Source organism: Stigmatopora argus, chromosome 6 (genome assembly GCF_051989625.1).
Source record: "Stigmatopora argus isolate UIUO_Sarg chromosome 6, RoL_Sarg_1.0, whole genome shotgun sequence".
NCBI lineage: Eukaryota > Metazoa > Chordata > Actinopteri > Syngnathiformes > Syngnathidae > Stigmatopora > Stigmatopora argus.
In genome coordinates this window covers 2,555,987-2,575,732 of record NC_135392.1, presented here as the reverse complement: position 1 = coordinate 2,575,732, position 19,746 = coordinate 2,555,987, and the positions used below count along the sequence as shown (strand labels likewise).

At 37.6% G+C, this 19,746-nt stretch overlaps 1 protein-coding gene across 4 annotated transcripts in view; it reads right to left on the bottom strand.

The window, feature by feature from the left end:
- ephb2b (eph receptor B2b) overlaps positions 1-19,746 on the bottom strand; it is a 166,259-nt gene that overhangs the window by 115,914 nt on the left and 30,599 nt on the right. The gene's annotated exons all lie outside the window — the stretch shown is intronic.

Below are 19,746 nucleotides of genomic sequence, written 5' to 3'. Positions count from 1 at the left end.
TATTAAATTGTATTATTGAAGTGTGTGTTGTTGCTAACTGACGAGTTTGGTAGATTTCTTAAAAAACCCGAAAACAGACTGCAATGTTTATATCGTTAATAGTTTTCCGGTGGTTAATTACACTCTTGGTTATTAACTAATATTTTAGGTGAGGACCAGATCGCCAAGTTCTAGTTAATACAATTCATAATAAGTGCTTGACATCCGAGTTATGAATTCAAACATCGTTCAAGCTGAAAACAAACTTGAAAAACACTTGAAAACTCTGAAAAATGTGGGCTGAAAAAACAAGGCCATTCGCGTCGTCAACAAAAGGTTGAATGAAAGATGACATGACTTATTCTTTGTTCCTGAACTAGTTCTTCAGATCGGGGGTGTCTCTGTTTGTGATTTTCTTCTGCACAAGCGCCATCAAAGACCAAAGAGGTCTCGTCTCGTCTCGTAGCGCCGACTTGAGTTTTACTTTAACTACAAACAAAAGCGAATAGTTCAGGCATCTCCTCTTTTTTTATGAAGTGGTTCTGTCCTGGCCTTCCTCACGAAGCATCCCCCCACGAAACGAGACCTGGACAAGGAGCTCTGGCCTGCAGATCGCTCGCCAAGATAAACTATTAAAACTCGTACAAACACTTCCACTTTATGAGCGCTTCTACATGCATTTAAACAGCTATTTGCCCTCTTCAAAGTTCCTTTAAAAGCCGCCCGTAAATTCCTCCGCAGAACCCCTACGCCCTTATCTTACTTTGGATTGAACTGTTTAACCCGCCAGGTCAAAAAACCCGTCCTGAATCAAACGGGGTGATAACACACGCCCGCGAGGATTTAAGGTCAAGGTTGTTTGGGCGTCTGTGGTTTGCTCATTACAGATTTTACTAGTAAGCCTGCCTGCAATCTGTCATCGTACAAATATTTGTGTTTTGACGGTGCAAGTCGGGATCACTTTACGGCGTATGTCGGGAAATTCAGATGGTAACAATCTAAACATTGTTCTGCAACGGTTAACACTGCATTCAATCGTAGCCTGCCTGCCTGCAAATATTTAGACGATGGACGAAGACGTTTCCGCGAGATGATGAGAATTGACGGCATTGAGCGATTCAGCTTTATGTGCTTACGGTTAAATTAGACCGGCTTTTATCCGAGCACTCTCAAGCTGGTCCGCCTCGCTACTTCACACGACAACTGACAGGAGTGTGTTCTCAGACATGTCTTAGATTTTTTTTCATCTGCTAGCAAGTTGTTTGTTTCTAGAGTACAAGTAATTTTTAAAAAAAGCATCCCAGAGTGGTCGTGTAAATGTTTCATGAGGCCTGTATTTTTAAAAATATATATCCTTTGTGTTTGCCTTCAACATTCTCCTATCAGTGAGGACTACAGAAATGTTAGTGAGAAACTTTCGGGCTAAGCGAATGATTTACAGAGTTTCCCTCTGGGATTTATAGACCTGGCGGGATGGGTGTCAAACACTAGAGCAGGGGTCGGGAACCTTTTTGATGGAAAGAGCCATAAACAATTCATATTTTTAAATGTAAATCCTTGAGAGCCATCCTCCGAATTTAAAAGTCAACATACATAAAAATGTGGGCTTTTTTTAGACACTTCCAAACTTTTAAAGTACAAAAAGTCTCTGAATTATTTTGACAACATTGTTACGTTGTTGCTAATCAATGAGTATCAATGAGAATATCCATGCAGAAGAGTGTAATGAAAAAAATAATTCCATAGTTTCCATATTTTACCCCACAGGTTAGCGGAGAGCCATATGCACCCATCAAAAGAGCCATATGTGGCTCCCGAGCCGCAGGTTCCCTACCCCTGCACTAGAGCAAGGGTGTCAGACTCGGGTTGGTTCGCGGGCCGCATTAACGTTAACTTGATTTTATGTGGGTTGGACCATTTTAGATATAATATTTTGATTTTTTTAAAATAAATGGATTAAAAGAACTGGATCAAAAGCCCTAACTATTCCATTTTTTATAGATCTCAAACAAGATTTATTTGAGCTTTTTTTTCTTAGTAAGGAAAACTTGTTTAATCATTTGTTTTTCATTGCAAAAGGAAACCAATTTTTTCTTTAATTATGTGCCATATTAAAGTGGAAAACAGAAAATATTTTTATATATTTTTAGATTTTACAAAATGATTTTTGAACTAAAAACACAAAGAAAAAAATGGTTTAAAAAAATGCAATTATTGATTTAAAAAAGGGGAAAATCAGGAAATATAATATACATTTATATCTATCATTTTAATTTGATCCTAAAACAGAAGTCGGCACTCATGATTTGCTTTCCCGGGCCACACAAAATGACATGGCGGGCCAGATTTGGCCCCCGGGCCGCCACTTTGACACCGGTGCACTAGAGATTTCAAATATGAGTCTTGAATTAATGAGTTGGAGTCACGTTAAGATTAGGGTTTAAAGCAGAACTAGCCATTTAGCTAATATACAGATCAACAGGGTTATGTCTGTCTTAGTGATTGGCAATCACCTTTTAACACATCATAGAAACCTTTGCCAATCAAAAGAAATATCTTATTTTTATCTTAGCTCCAGGTACAAGACTTAAGTGTCCATATGATAAATCTGTGGTGAGCCATCTACATCATCCTTCACACATGGTGTTTTGATTGCTTGCCAGTCGATACGCCGCAACTGTCAAGATGTTTATCTTGTTCATCCGGAATCACACAACATTATGAATGATGCACTTTTGGAATAAACCCTAAGCGCGGATGATAGCAAAAGGAAAAAGATAAACGAAGTGACTTCTAGCTGCGTCATTTAACCATTCTGTCATTGCGGCCAAGGAGTCCAAATGACAAAAACGTCAACATAATGTGTGTCTTTGGCTTTCATACAATAATTACAGCAGATTTTCTGATTTAGTTCACTTCCACAAACATTTCTGGAACATATCTACATATTTTAGCTTGCCAAATATTCTTCAAATGAATAAGTAATTTACTTTTGAAAATTATGTGTATGCTTCATGTTTAGATTCATAATTTTCTTCTATGTGCAGTGTACTTTTTAAAAGAAGTTTAGGCGCTAGTATCATGAGGGTCCATGATATATTGTATTTTACGATAAAACTGATTAGTTCAATTCAAACGTACAAATGGAATGCGACACATATTTACTCACATGGGGCGCATTTAAAAGTGTAACATTGTCTCCAAACTGGACGGGGTGCCCAATCAGCATGCAATAAATTCAAGATTCTGTAGATGTCACTGTATGACGATGACAGTTTGACTGTCTGGGTACATTGCTTGCTGACACGCTATATCAAGGGTGTCAGACTCGGGTTGATTTGCAGGCTGCTTTAACGTCAACTTGATTTCACGTGGGCCGGACCATTATAGATATAATATTTAGATTTATTTATTTTATAAATGGATTAAAAGAACTGGATTAAAATCCCTGAATATTCAGTTTTTTATAGATCTAAAACAATGTTTATTTTAGCTTTTTTAAATATATTTTTAGATTTTACAAAATGATTTTTGAACTAAAAACAGAAAAAAATTGATTTAAAAATTACAATTCTTGATTTAAAAGGGGAGAAAAAAAATCAGGAATTTTAATCTTCATTTTAATTTGATCCTAAAACAGAAAGTCGGCACTCATGATTTACTTTCCCGGGCCACACAAAATGATGCGGCGGGCCAGATTTGGCCCCCGGGCCGCCACTTTGACACGTGCGCTATATTATATTATTATTATTATACAAAAGTTGTTATACAGCCTACACAATTTGAAATGATCAAAAAAACATACAAAATACGGGAAAAACGTACAAGTTTACAGGTATGAGTACATATGACTCGAGCTAATTATACAAAACAACACCAGCTAAAGCAATTTTTGCAATGTTGGTCAGAGACTCAATCAATCACCAGGCATGCAGGTGTCCGTCAGCAACTACCCGTTTAAGTCACTCTTGGCTGGCCTAAGCGTTTACCAGAACAGCTGTGCCTACCTAACCATCATCACACCCTACTCTTGATCCTTTACCCACATTTGTCTTAAGAGTTATCAGTTGCCGACTCCCCTCTGCAGGTCTATAAAGAAGAGAAACAGAAGCAGTAGTCCTGGTCATATGTCTGCCTGCTGCACTGCAGGGACCGTTACCACCTCCACAAGGCTTTTAGAGTAACCCAAATATCATTTACAGTACAGTACAGGCAGCCTTTAAGCCCCCCTGCAATCAACATCCCGATGATAAGCGATCGTGTCTACTTTGACAGGCTCTTGAGGTACCTTTAGGGCCCTCCATTGACCTCTATATGCGGGGAGAGAGTGTGTCAAGTGGCGTCTAGAGAGGCGGCTAATGGTTTCATAGCGCCCTGCTGAGAATAAACGAAAGAGGGAGGAAAGTTATTCATAAACGTAGAGTTGATCTACAGTTACGGTTATATTTTGGTTAGCTTTTTTTGTCCAAATCTGTTCTAAATTGCTAAGGCGGGAAAAAAAATCTGTATTATTGTTTTGCTTTATATCCATGGAAGAGCATTTTATTAGTGGGTTTAACCAAAAACCGACTATTAATTAGAATAAGTATGCTAGTTTTAAAGACGGGCGTTGCGAGTGTTTTGAAAACAAATGTTTGTGATCTATGGGGAGATCAATTTGCTTTGTTGTGTTTTTTTTAAATTACTTTTTGTTCTTGTTGAACCCCAAACTGTGTACAAAGCACAAAGAAATAATCCATAAAAGTCAATGTGTTTAGGCAAAGCGGTAATTAATCAATTATTCACGCCACTAAACCAACAATGAATTTCATAAACCCCGTTAAATGAACATAAATCCCATCTTGTTGAACAAAACAGTGACACTTTAACAGCCTCATTTTTCAATATTTTGAAGGCACTTTGAATTTGTTTTTGCATCGACTCGTAAAAAAAACAAAAAACAAATGTCAGATGGTTTAAATTAAAGCTGTGCTGAAGGTTTTGTCTCATAACCCACTGATGAGAATGACTAATCGGTTTTTAACTTTCTAACCAAACGAGAGAAAAGATTTTAAAGTAGCCTTTGGCAAGGAAAAAACATGATGCAGTTTGTATGATGTTTTGGTCCACTTTTAGGGTGATTAAGTCTTCAATCCAAATCATATCAAAATCCAATTTTTGCATTATTTTGGGCTATAACCCAGCCTCCGTCCCCTATGCAAATATCCTCAACATTACCACTCGGTTTCCTTTGTTTAATGGTCTGAAGTCAGAAATAATAACAAAAAAAGGATATTTGAACAAACTGAGATCACCAACCTAAGAGCAGTCAAGCTAACCATTGACAATCTGTGCAACTTCAATCCCATGTGATAGTTTTAAAATATGTAAATGTATATTTTTAAGGCTACCATCTTTGGACTTTAACGACCACATTTCATTTTAATCTGAGATGATGCTATTTTAGAGGAAAAATCTGTTGAAGTCAGAAATTATAACCAAAAAGGCTCGTTTCTTCGCAAAAATCTGTTGAAGTCAGAAATTATAACCAAAAAGGCTTGTTTTTTCGCAAAAATCTGTTGAAGTCAGAAATTATAACCAAAAAGGCTCGTTTCTTCGCAAAAATCTGTTGAAGTCAGAAATTAGCACCAAAAAGGCTCGTTTCTTTGCAAAAATCTGTTGAAGTCAGAAATTAGCACCAAAAAGGCTCATTTCTTCGCAAAAATCCGTTGAAGTCAGAAATTATAACCAAAAAGGCTTGTTTCTTCGCAAAACCAAAGGGTGTCATATGATAGAAAATAAAACTAGTCTTCTGCATTTGCTACTGTTGCGTCCAAAAGGAGATTTTAAAGTAGCTTTTGGCAAGATGCAGTTAGTATGACGTTTTGGTTAATTTTGGGGTGATAAAATCTCCAATCCAAATCATATCAAAATCCCAGTTTTCACATTATTCTGGGCTATAACCTAGCCTCTGTCCCTCAAATCAAAATCCAATTTTCATCTAGAACCTAGCCTCCGTTCCTCTATGCAAATATCCTCAACATTACCACTCGGTTTCCTTTGTTTAATGGTCTGCGCTCACCCTCAAATGTACCACATTTCAACTTTTGTTTCTGTTTAATGGTGTGTGTGCTTTCATCGTAGTTTTGATTTAGTATAAGGGTGACATTGGCTTGGGATTTTCTCCACATTTGCATATTTGGAACGAAGTACATCAGCAAAAAAAAAGCATTTAATCGAGTGGAAAGGACTTCATTAACCGGGGATTAAAGGAAAGGATAAAAATGTAACGACGCAATGCAAACGCACCATCAAATGTGTCTGGTATCATAGCGTGGGGGGCGGGAAGTTGAGGCCAGGTAACCTGTGAGCCAAACAAACAGCGTCTGTGATGCTTTGCACCCCTCTGTGGAATGCAAAAATCTGTTTGCCTTGAGGTCATTACCGCCACTTAACCCAACAGAGCACTTTGTTTCCCCTTATCTTCCTAATGGCTAAGTGTTTTGCTAAGTTTATTCTTGTTTAGACTTTGGGGTGTGCATCCCATCATCTTGTTTGCTCGTGACATGCATCATAAGACGGATGGCTTGAAAAAAATGAACAAAAAACAGATCATGTCCATCCCAATGACCCACTTCCATCCAGGTGAAGCCCCAGAGGAGGTAGATGCCAGTTTAAATGTTAGTGCCACGGCAAAGACTGATGGATATGGCAGTGACTACGGTACTGTGTCGGCATTATAAATGAGTTCACAGCACCATGTGAAAATAACATCGGAGGTCGGAGGTGTTACGAGAGAAGATTAATCTGTCAAGATTGTGTTTCAGGATACAAAATAGTGGGTTTATCTGGTAAAGTGGTTTCTCAGAAGGGTTCGTTATTGCGACTTGTAGCATATTGCGATGCATGGCTGTGAGTACTATCATAGTGAATGTCTACATCTGATTGAATGATTATATTTTATTGTATAATATTTATAGCTTTCACTATGCGGTGTACGAACAACAACAACACCAAAGAGACAAAAAATAATCAATAAATAACAGCCAAGACAAACAGACTCAAGGACAGTTTCTTCCCAAGTGCTGTCACCATACTCAACTCGAGTTCTGCACCTAGAACCTAATCAAGAACTGTTACTACTACTTAGACCACATGTGTCAAAGTGGCGGCTTGGGGGCCAAATCTGGCCCACCGCATCATTTTGTGTGGCCCGGGAAAGTAAATCATGAGTGCCGACTTTCTGTTTTAGGATCAAATTCAAATGAAGAGGATAGATGTATATTACATTTCCTGATTTTCCCCCTTTTAAATCAATAATTGTAATTTTTTAATCCATTTGTGTTTTTAGTTGAAAAATCATTTTGTGAAATCTAAAAATATATTTAAAAAAGCTAAAATAAACATTGTTTTAGATCTATAAAAATGGAATATTCAGGGATTTTAATCTAGTTCTTTTAATCCATTTATTTGAAAAAAAAAATCTAAATATTATATCTAAAATGGCCCGGCCCACATGAAATCAAGTTGACCCTTGACTTAGACTACTTATTAGGCTGACCATTTATTTATCTATTACTATCTATTGAATATTTATTAATCATTACTATATATTGATTACCTATGTGTTTGTTTGTTTGTTAGTTGTTTAGTCCATAGACTCGGAGTGGTGCTGTCAACAACTTGGCGCTGAATGTCTCCAAAACCATGGAACCAATCCTGGACTTCAGACTGAACAAGTCCGCTCGACTCTGTTGATCTCCCTTGGACTAATTTATTAATTTCTTACTTATTGATTCTTTATTTGTCTGTTTGTTGTTGTTATTTGCGCACTATGTGGTGAAAGCTTTAAATCTCATTATAGTTGTATGACAATAAAAGCATTCAATAATAAATAAATAGTTTCTGTTCAACCTGTTTCCTGAAAGCATATACCATGGAAAAATCATGTATTTTAGCCTTGGCTAAACTCAGCTAGGACAGACTTTGGCGCAACCCTAATCCTAACATGGAAAGATGAAAACGTAAATGAAAAGATAGGTTAAAATAAGCACTTTTGTACGAAACTAATGCCATTGCCTCAGTTCAAAGCCAGTTTGATTCCATGTGGAATTTGATACTGAATCATATCGCGATAAGTAGACCTCAGAGATTGAGTGGAGAATAATTCCGAGAGACCCTTAAAGAACTCTGGCAGCCTCCACAAGTGAAAAGATAGATGAGATGATAATAAGGAAGACGGTGACGGCTAAAGACAGCTGAAGCACAGAGGGGCTGATTCACAGGGGTGCTGAATGGCTGGCATGCTAATCAGGCCAGTGTGTGCGTTCGTGTGCGTGTGGGTGGGTGTGTGTGTATGTTACAGGGCGAACCAAAGAGTCTTCATAGGCAGTCATTTGCCAGCATTCAGCTCTCATCAATATCAGGGCCGATTAATGAGGGGCCGTAAGGGAGGGAGGGGGTTAAGTTGGGGGGCAGTGGCCAGGTGTCGAAGGAGGCACAGAAGGGGAATAAAGAGGGCGCGGGCAGTGATCCGTGAGGAATTCCTGTTGAGCAGCAACAAGAGTGTTTTGGGGGCGGGCGGGGGCCTGTCGTCCAAAAAACTGCTCATTAAAAATCTGTCCCTTCTTTCAAACTATTTTCAGTGTAAACTTCCTGCTGTCAAACAAAAGGTTTGATGTCACGGACGTTGATGTTTTATTATGGCTGCGGCACGGAAGTCTCTCTCCTTTGTTTTATTGTAGACTATAAAAAGCTCTACAAATGGCATAAAAATAAAAAATAATAGAAATACTACAGTTAATGCACTATTCCTCTTTTCAATAAAAGCATATTTTTTATAAGAAACCTAAAAAAAATATAATATACTATACTAATAATTGCATTTACTGCAGTTAATACACTATTCCACTTTTCAATAAAACAAAGTATATTTTTTATACAAACCCAAAAATTATTATAATATACTATAATAATAATTGTATTTACTGCAGTTAATACACTATTCCCCTTTTGAATAAAGCATAATTTTTATACAAACCTAAAAAAATATAATAATATATTATACTAATAATTGCAGTTAATACACTATTCATCTTTTCAAAAAAATAAATCATATTTTTATACAAACTTAAAAAATGTTATAATAATATACTATACTAATAATTGCAGTTAATACACTATTCCCCATTTCAATAAAAGAAATCATATTTTTATACAAAAATTTAAAAAATATAATAATATACTATACTAATAATTGCATTTACTGCAGTTAATACACTATTCCCCTTTTCAATAAAAGCATATTTTTAATACAAACCTAAAAAAAAATATACTAATATACTACACTAATAATTGCATTTACTGCAGATAATACACTATTCCCCTTTTCAATAAAAGAAAGCATATTTTTTTATACAAACCTAAAAAAAAATGATTATAATAATATACTATACTAATAATTGCGGTTAATACACTATTCCACTTTTCAATAAAAGAAAGCATATTTTTTATACAGACTAAAAAAATATGATACATACTATACTAATAATAGCATTTACTGCAGTAAATACACTATTCCCCTTTTCAATAAGCATATTTCTATACAAACCTAAAAAAATATATAATATACCATACTAGTAATTGCATTTACTGCAGTTAATTCACTATTCCCCTTTTCAATAACCATATTTTCTATACAAACTTTAAAAAAAAAACTATTAGAATATACTAAAATAATTATGTACTGGACGCCAGCCCCAATGCACCCCAAAATACCCAATTTAAAATTTCACTAGAAAACCCAAAAGAAAGGAGTGTGTCTGCATGAGGCCTTTTTTTCCTCAAGATGAAGTTTTAGGAGCAAAAAACTGTGTTTCGACCTTGAATAGCGCTGGCTGCCCCTGACCCCTTCATCTATGGCACCCCCAAGGGAGGAAAAGGTCCCGGTGTGGATGACAAAGGGTCGTGTTCTTTTTGGCATTAGTGCAGCCAAGGTCGTGTTTTACCGTCGGTCGCGCCTGTTGTGTGTGCACGTGGGTGGCCATGCATGTGTTTGAGAGGTGGGTGGGGTCTCTCTGCACATCTATGAGGTGCGGGGGCACGCATGTTAGAAGTATGCAAACACACATTGGCGTAAAATGGTTTTGCATATGTGAGCGACTGCACCACTTGTGTGTGTGTGTACGTTTTATGGCAGCCAATGAGTGCCCTATAAAGGCGCTAGACGTCCAATCCATTTTGAGTGGGAGAGATTGGCAGCGACTGGTCACCGTTAGTCATTTAAAAAAAAAAAAAAATTATTAAACCTCATTTAATCTGATTTAAATGTGAATGACTACTACTGAGGGAAGGTATACTCCGGAAAGTTTGTCTAATTTTTTAATGCTAAATCATACTTATCAAGTTTTTCCCGTATTTTATACATTTTTGATCATTTCAAATTGTGTATGCCTTTTGGACGAGATTTTTTTTGAAATACCTGTATAACAATTTTTGGACAAAAAAAAATTGATGTAAGTTTTTTTGTAAAACCGATCTTGTTTTACCCAATTTCGGCTCTAATCCAGATTGTCTCGGTCACTGGTAGCAGATGAAAACGCCATTGTCGACTGCCAATATTGTCACGCATACTCATTATATGCTTAATCACTATAATACTATATAAATATAGCGTGTCAGAAAGCCATCCACGTAATTTTAGACTTGTGTGCATTATGTACGTATATATGTGCCGTTTTGCATTTGTACGTTTTTTAAAATCGCTTAATAAGGGGAATTGCAATCATTAATAAGGGGAGCAATTGGTTGACAGCTATGCTATATACTTTTAAAATACAGTCTGAATAAGGGTGTGTACAATTTGACAGAATGGGAGTCTTTTTTTAAAGGCTCCTGGGTTGTCGTGAGGAGGGAATTGGGGTTATCCCCGTCCCTTTATGTCCATGACACGCAGAGTCATGTGACAACTGGTTCTCACAGGGACACCGAGGAACAAGAGGGGCAGCGTGTTAAGGCCACAAGCCCATTTTTATTGCTTGCTCGGGGAGCCTTGCAGCTACAATCAGTCCAGGAAAGAGCGTCAGAGTGCTAGCCAGACCGCAAGGGGACAGAGGCAGCGCTGTACCAGCTTTGGTTTTGGGCCTGCAGTATTTGCTTTTCATTTATTGGTCTAGTCACCCTTCGTTTTCTCAAGGCTTGTAGTATCATAGGAAAGCACATGATCGATTGATAAGTAATGAATGGTGATTTGTCATTCGAGCAAGACATGTGAAAACTGTGTAGTAAGAATCCGACTATTGTACATGTGTCAAAGTGGGGGCTTGGGGGCCAAATCTGGCCCGACACGTCATTTTGTGTGGCCTGGGAAAGTAAATCATGAGTGCCGACTTTCTGTTTTAGGATCAAATTAAAATGAAGAGTATAGATGTATATTAAATTTCCTGGTTTTCCCCCTTTTAAATCAATAATTGTAATTTTTTAATCTTTTTTTGCGGTTTTTAGTTCAAAAATCATTTAGTAAAATCTAAAAAATATATAAAAAAAGATAAAATAAACATTGTTTTAGATCTATAAAAAACAGAATATTTAGGGCTTTTGATCCAGTTCTTTTAATCTATTTATTTAAAAATATATATATATATATATCTAAAATGGTCTGGCCCACGTGAAATCAAGTTGACGTTAAAGCGGCCAGCGAACCAACCCGAGTCTGACACCCTTGGACTATCGTATGTGGTAAAAGTTTGGGTAAATTTGAACAAACAGATCACCAACCAAGTCAAGCTAACCATTGACGATCTGTGCAACTTCAATCCCATGTGATAGATTTAAAATATGTAAATGTATATTTTTAAGTCTACCATCTTTTGACTTTAACTACCACATTTCATTCCAATTTGAGATTATACTATTTTAGAATAGAGGAAAAATCTGCTGAAGTCAGAAATTATAACCAAAAAGGCTCATTTCTTCGCAAAACCCAAGGGTTGTCATATGATAGAAAAAAAAATCTAGTCTTTTGCATTTGCTACTGTTGCGTCCAAAACCCAACAATGTCAGCAATCCTTTACATAGTTTGAAAAAAAACAACGTGACAGCCGGTTCTCAACAGCTCAACCCTTTGATTTATCACTGCTATATTTATCGTGATCTCCTTGAAATGCTTCTGATTTACAACCAAATGACTCATTGGCCTTTTTCTCTATTTTCTGTCAGCCACGATCAACGATTTTCCGATTCAAAACGGAAAGTTCAAAGTCCACACATAGCTGGAAGACAAAACTGAGCCCAGGAAGACCGAAAAAAAAAAACATGTACTTTGAGGTTTTTGCTTCATTTTACAAGCCTCAAAATAAAGCTAACATATTTGCTATGAGCTACACTTGCTTTGTCAAATCAATGACAGCAAAAGTTTCCCGCTTCCAGTCCTCGCCAGTTTCAAGATTGCACTGATAGATCAAGATAGGCTTCTAAATCCCCGAAGACTTCACACTGATTTCTTATTGGGGGCTTTGACGGCTTGAGCCGCTGGTTATCACAAGGTCGGCGTCAACCATCAGCGAAATTAAACTAAATAAATAGCAGCGGGTGGGGGTTTGCAGGGGGGCTGCTGGCGACTCTGGTACAACTCCTTTGGAACTAAACGCCACCAACATATGTGAGAATAAACCGCAAGACACACATGCACAAAGGTCTCCTTGATTTCCAGATAGCTCCAGGATTCCCAAGGGTGGGGTGATGAAGACAGTGTCTGGACGTGGGAAAGAGGGGGTGGGCGGTTCTGGGAACATTGCGTCCTGAAAACGTCTTCTGCGGGCGCCCCGATAGATTTGAACGTGGCCTCGTCTGGAAAACCAGGCCCATCCGCCGCAATGAGACGAAGGCTAAAAGGTTAATTGGCCCTGTGCGCCGCCGCCGCCGCACCTTCCTTAGCGTAATTTACTGTGATTAATGCATGAAGGTTACCGGCGGACTCATTTGACGACTGTCCCTGGCAGAACGCAGTTAACCGCATCTGCGTGAACCTGGCTAGAATCGCGGCGGAGGTTCGACATCGGCTCCCTTGTTGCGCCATTAGTCGACTGGAAAATGTGTGGAACTGTTCCTTGCTAACTGTACTTTTTACTTCTTATAAGGGAACATGCTATACTTAAGTCATTGGCTAATTTTAGTACAGAGAAACCCTTAAAAGTCGAGATCTTGTTAAGTCGTATAATTTGGAAATTAAATGGCTGCATGTGTTATTTCAATGGCCAGGTTCCTGTTAGCAAAATACAGCAGGATTAGTAGCTTGATGGCTAGTTAGAACATTTTCACAGCTAATCCTTACCACTGACAACTTAAAATTGAGTCCCCTTGACTTTGCGCGACGCCTCTAACGCACCTAGCGGGGAAAAAACTGCCCAAAAACAACAGTTTCATTGGCCAACGGGAAATTTGCCATAACAGTCTCAAGGCCCCATGCCTGAAATTGAATAGGAAGTTAACCATTTTGATTTGAAGCAGCCACTTCAGGTCAATTCATTGGGCTCATCCCTAGACCAACTCAAAAATAGGGGAACGAATTGACTGATTTAACTGAGTTTAATGATCGAAGGATTCTCAGACATGTAAAATGAAAACAAAATGAAATGTGTACTATTTTCAGTATCACCTAGAGACATAAAAATTGAATAGAAATCCATCCGAACTTGACATTGGATTGGATAACTTTATTCATCCCGTATTCGGGAAATTTCACTGTCACAGTAGCAAGTAGTCACAGTAGCACAGAGTGTGAGAATACAGACACAGAAAAATACATTTTGGACATAAATAAGTAGGTAATAAGTAAGTTAATAAATGAATACATTGATAAATATATAAGTAAATGAATAAGTAAGCGTGCATGGGTGCGAATTGCCGCTCAAGTGGCAGCCGGTAGCGTTAGCTCAGTCCGTTCTTGCTCAATTTGTGTTCTTGCTGCTTTTCTTCTTTTATTTATTGCATTTTGGTATTCCGTTTTTTAACTAGGTCTACAATGTCTTGCGTCTTGTGTCTGTCTCGCTACTGCAACTAAGAAATTTCCCAAATACAGGATGAAATACAGATCTAACCCAAAGGCAGGCAATGACTTAATTTGCGGACACATTCGAGCATTCAGACCCACGATTGCTCTACCGTATCAACAACTCTAATGAACGAGTACAGCAAAAACTTTCCAGTTGGATGTGCAGATTGTTTCGTCAAAAGAGAAGCACTGTGACATCCCAAAAGAAAGCTTTTCAAATTTCCCCCCTTCCCTTTCTCAGCCTCTGCCCAACTGGCGCCATTCCCGGTGTCGATTATTTCCATGTCAAACTACCAGGACACTTCTTTCATTCCATTCGTACCAAGTAAGAGCCTTGAAGGTAGTAGCCAAGCTCGTGATGTTGTCTTTGTTAAGCAAACGTATCCACTACTCAAACACTAGAGACAATTCGGACCATTTTTAAAAAAAGGGGGATTATTTTCTTTGGACATCCATACATTACAAACACATCATGGCCCATAAGCCTCACCTCGCTAGGGATTTAACATTTAATAGAGCCTTGTTGCTTTAAAGGACGTGATGGCCAGATTCCCTCGACTGCGAACAGTCACAGCTAATCTCTGCCAGCGAATGTGTGCCCGCATTAATTTTGCTGTGTATTCCCTCTGTTGGAGTGTGTGCCTGCATACATTGTACACATTTTGTCTGCCCGCCGGAGTGACCTTGTCGCTGTGTGCGAGGCATGTGTGTAAACAGCAAGCTCAGGCCTATTTGGAGACTTTTGCTGTCGCTTGATGACGGCTCTTTATACATTTTAATCTTGGATTACTTGTGCCCCGGCTCAGGTGACAGCTTTCTGTCAGCTTGGTATGTGTTAACATTCATTAGAACACCACGAGCAATAAATTCATGACCCCGCTGTATTTATGTCGAGTCAGTATGGAAGTGTATACATCATACCTGTCAACGTTTTTCCCGTATTTTTATATGTATTTTGATCATTACGTGTAACAACTTTAGTACAGAAGTTCGTTTTTTTTGTATATACATTAAACAAAATATAAATCAAGTGTGTCAGACTCGGGTTGGTTCGCGGGCCGCTTTAACGTCAACTTCATTTCACGTGGGCCGGACCATGTATATTAAATGGCGCACAAACGGGAAGGTACGATGCACTACGCACTCTTTATGCCGTGACGGGGTGCATCAACGTTTTGCAGACTAAAACTACTTACCGCTGAATAAAGTCTGACTTGGAATTTTAATGAACTTAAGTATCTATAATTATGCCCCCATGAACACCATACAAATCTTGCCAAAAAAGCGGAGTTGCCGTTTAATATATGGCCGGGTATATTACACGGCAGGGGTATATTAAATGGCGCACAAACGGGAGGCTCAAAAAAGCAAAAATCATTTAATATACCTGGGTATATTAAAACGGTAAAATACGATAATTGGGAGATATTTTGCCACACCAGTTCAAACCAGAGAGCGAATCATCATAACATAGCGCAAACGTGTCAAAGTCGCGTCCCGGGGGCATAATCTGGCCCGCCGCATCATTTTGTGTGGCCCGGGAAAGTAAATCATGAGTGCCGACTTTCTGTTTTAGGATCAAATTCAAATGAAGAGTATAGATGTATAAAAAACGGAATATTCAGGGCTTTTAATCCAGTTCTTTTAATCCATTTATTTAAAAAAATCTAAATATTATATCTTAAATGATCCGGCCCACGTGAAATCAAGTTGACGTTAAAGCGGCCCGCGAACCAACCCGAGTCTGACACCCTTGACAAAGCGTAAATAAGTAAGCGAGAGCAGCCATGATAAAAGCATCACGAGCTCAATTAATATCACGATTAAAAAGAATAAATAAATAAGGTAAAGAACAAAGCGTCTTATTAAACACAGCAAATGCCACACAATGGGACAAATTAATATTTTTGCAACTGTTAAAAAAAAAAAAAGAGTAAACTTGAAGGACACCAAGTGCTTCGATCAATGTTTACGTCTTGCCAATGTCACGTTTTTTTTTTTACAATTCATTACCGCAAATTCAAAATTGCATTCATTGTTTTTTTATGGCAGTATTCATTGTCAGAAAAAAAAACTGTTAGGTTGCTTTGAAGCATACACCGACCGACCTTGACTGTGGGACGCCACGCAGTAATAACATTCATACCTTCGGCGGGCTTTATGCAAAAGAGCGTGGAAATGAATATTTGATCGCCTTTTTTCCCTCGTCAAGGTCGTACAGTCGGCTTTGATTGCCGACGCTTTTGTAGACTTTTCCATAGCAACGACTCGGCGTTTGGGAAATTATATCAGGAGAGCAATTGAAAAACACGCCAACTTGGTCAGTTCCCAAGGGAATCCGGAGATGGAGGTGCTAGAGGGGAGCGGTTAATTAGAATAGCAATTAATTTACTGGGAGATTACACTGGATAATGTCCGTATCATCGACCAATCAGGCTGACGGCGGTCACGGGTGTAAACGACACGGGCCATGTGTCTATGCAACTGGAAATGCTGCTTTGGACATGCCTAGCTGGTGTTTTCTTTTTAAATTAAACACCAACAGATGTGAACGTACGTACTCAACTAGATGAAATATTATATTGAAACAAAACAGGGTTGCCGCAAGCATTGAGGCTAACATGACTTTTAGGTTTTAAATTAATTGTGTTTACTTTGAGTCAGGTTTCATTTCACATCAATATTTTATCAAATTAATTTTAGTATATCTAATTATAATTTAAAGGTGCAGTAGGAGAAAAAAACGTGAATGAATGGTGCTCGCAAAACATCTTATTTTAATTTTTTTTTGTTTTTTTTTTAAGTTAGACATAAATTTGAGTTGGGTTAGAATTTTGATGAATAAATGTTTAAGTTTACTGAAATAAATAACTTTAAATCTCTCCTGAAATTTGACTCAAAATAGACCTGGAATTTGGCTGTTTGAAAAATAGCCCATTTTTACTGATATGATTTTAATCAAGATTATTTTTGGTTTCATTTACATCAGACAAAATGGCGTATAGCAACGTAATCATATAGAAATTAGCATACGAATACAGTAATACAGAGCTGCTTACCAAGGGCGAATTATGTGGGTTATCCTATAGGCCACATGTGTCAAAGTGGCGGCCCGGGGGCCAAATCTGGCCCGTCTCATCATTTTGTGTGGCCCGGGAAAGTAAATCATGAGTGCCGACTTTCTGTTTTAGGATCAAATTAAAATGAAGAGTATAGATGTATATTAAATTTCCTGATTTTCCCCCTTTTAAATCAAGAATTGTCATTTTTTAATCCATTTTTCTGTGTTTTTAGTTCAAAAATCATTTTGTAAAATCTGAAAATATATATTTTTTTAAACTAAAATAAACATTGTTTTAGATCTATAAAAAAACTGAATATTCAGGGCTTTTAATCCAGTACTTTTAATCAATGTATTGAAAAAAAATCTAAATATTATATCTAAAATGGTCCGGCCCACGTGAAATCAAGTTGACGTTAAAGCGGCCCGCGAACCAACACGAGTCTGACACCCTTGCTATAGGCCAAGACTCCCATATACCGCATATACCTCAAGTGATTTTAGACTCATTATGTGAAATGAATATGCACATTGTTACGCATGCAATTACATAGCAACGTAATGATAAACCTGGTAAGAGCTCTTGAAATCCACATTTCCCAAAACTTGAATAAGGAGGAACTGTGTCATGACGTCCAACTTTGACAGTTGAATCGGTCAAACCAACCATTTCTGGGAAAAAAATGAACCAATTCTCAGTCGAAATTGCATAAGCCTTCAACTTTACTTTTGCCGTTCTTTATCATTTTGTGGGTTTTCACCATGGGAAACACTAACAAAGATAAGCACGGAGATGAAAGTGGGCTTTATTATGAGTAGATAACATAAATGTAGCATGAAATGAAGGCCTTCTGTGGATATGTTGTAAAGAAAAGCTTTGTCCCTCAGCAAATGAACACGCTGTAAAGTGAATTTTTATCTCAAGGCTCAATAATGACCTAGATGATAAAGCAGCGGATGATTAGGGTGTTTTGGTTGTGGTAATGTTTTTAATTATCTTATTATCTAGTGTGACACGTATAGGAAAACAACAAAGAGCAGTAGTAAACTTTAAACACATCCAAACACGCTATTTTTTTTTTGACTACAAGTCGCACCAGATTATAAATTGCATGAGACAAATAAAGCACAATTAAAGGGAACAAAATTTGCATTTGTATAAATTGCATTTTTGCAGGGCGGTTTTTAATTAATCAGAAACCAATAACAAAAGTTATACGTTAAAGTGATAGTAAAGAGTGAACAACAGACAAACTAGGCATCGGTCTAGTCTCCCTTTGTTTTCTCATGGATTGTAGTAGAATAGGAAAGCACATGATTTCCACAAAAGTATTGATATAGTGTAATGAATGGTGATTTGTCATTCTAGCAAGACATTTTGGACAACTGTGTAGTAAGCATCCGACTACATATTGCACATGTGTCAAAGTGGCGGCCCGGGGGCCCAAATCTGGCCCGGGAAAAGTAAATCATGAGTGCCGACTTTCTGTTTTAGGATCAAATTAAAATGAAGAGTATGATGTATATTAAATTTCCTGATTTTCCCCCTTTTAAATCAATAATTGTCATTTTTTAATCATTTTTTTTCTGTTTTTAGTTCAAAAATAATTTTGTAAAATCTAAAAATATATTTAAAAAAGCTCAAATAAACATTGTTTTAGATCTATAAAAAACTGAATAATCAGGGTTTTTAATCCAGTTCTTTTAATCCATTAATTAAAAAAAATCTAAATATTATATCTAAAATGGTCCAGCAGTCAGTTGTTTTAGCATATTAGCAGGTATTTTTTTTCTTTTATTATAGCAAAAAAAAAACGTCATGAACTGCTCGCAGTTAGAGTGAAAAAATAAAATACATATAAGTGGCACTTTAGTAAAAAATGCAGGCTTAGCCAAACTATGAAAAAGGGGGTGATTTATAGTCCAGAGAAGAAAAATGCTATTTGGATTGTGTTTTGTCTTGGAGAGGTTGAAGTGTGGGCTGAAAAAAAGCAGTCTCACACAGCGAGCAATTGGAGATATTACTCCGTCTTGAAAATATTGCGTATTATGGTGACCACCGTTTCCTTCTCTGATCCCTAAACATGATCCAAAGACTCACATCCTTTGTGGATTAAATGTTCATATTTCGTCTTTCCCCAAATGAGCATGAAAATAACTTTTCAAAACGTGCCAACTTTTGGTCATACGGTCAAAGTTTTTGAGTTATTGAGTTTTCACTTGGCACAAAGGCTGTCAAAAGTGATAATTGATCACGGAGCCTTTGTTTGATTAATAGCGGCCGGCATGTCTTTCAGAAAAGGCCTCCCCGCCAAGCCTGCCCAAGCCGCATCAACTGGTCCAGACAGGCCACAGTCCTCATTATACGCAGCTTCCACTCCAGTTCCTAAGATTAGGCAAATGAGCCCAACAGAAGTATTAAGACTTGAACCCCACTCCCTCTTTCCAACCAAATCCTGACACACTCTGACACAGCAAACATGCAATTTTACTGACTTACACGACAATTTCCATCTTCATTTTCAGACCGCAAACACATGGCGAGTGGATAGTTGGCCATATTTGAGTTTCACCACCGAATGTAAATCCTGTTCACTCCAAATGAGAAGAATCAGTAGCTGTGTTTCCATTAATTTCGCAAAACCAAGATTTCGTATGAAAACAAGGCAAGTTAAAT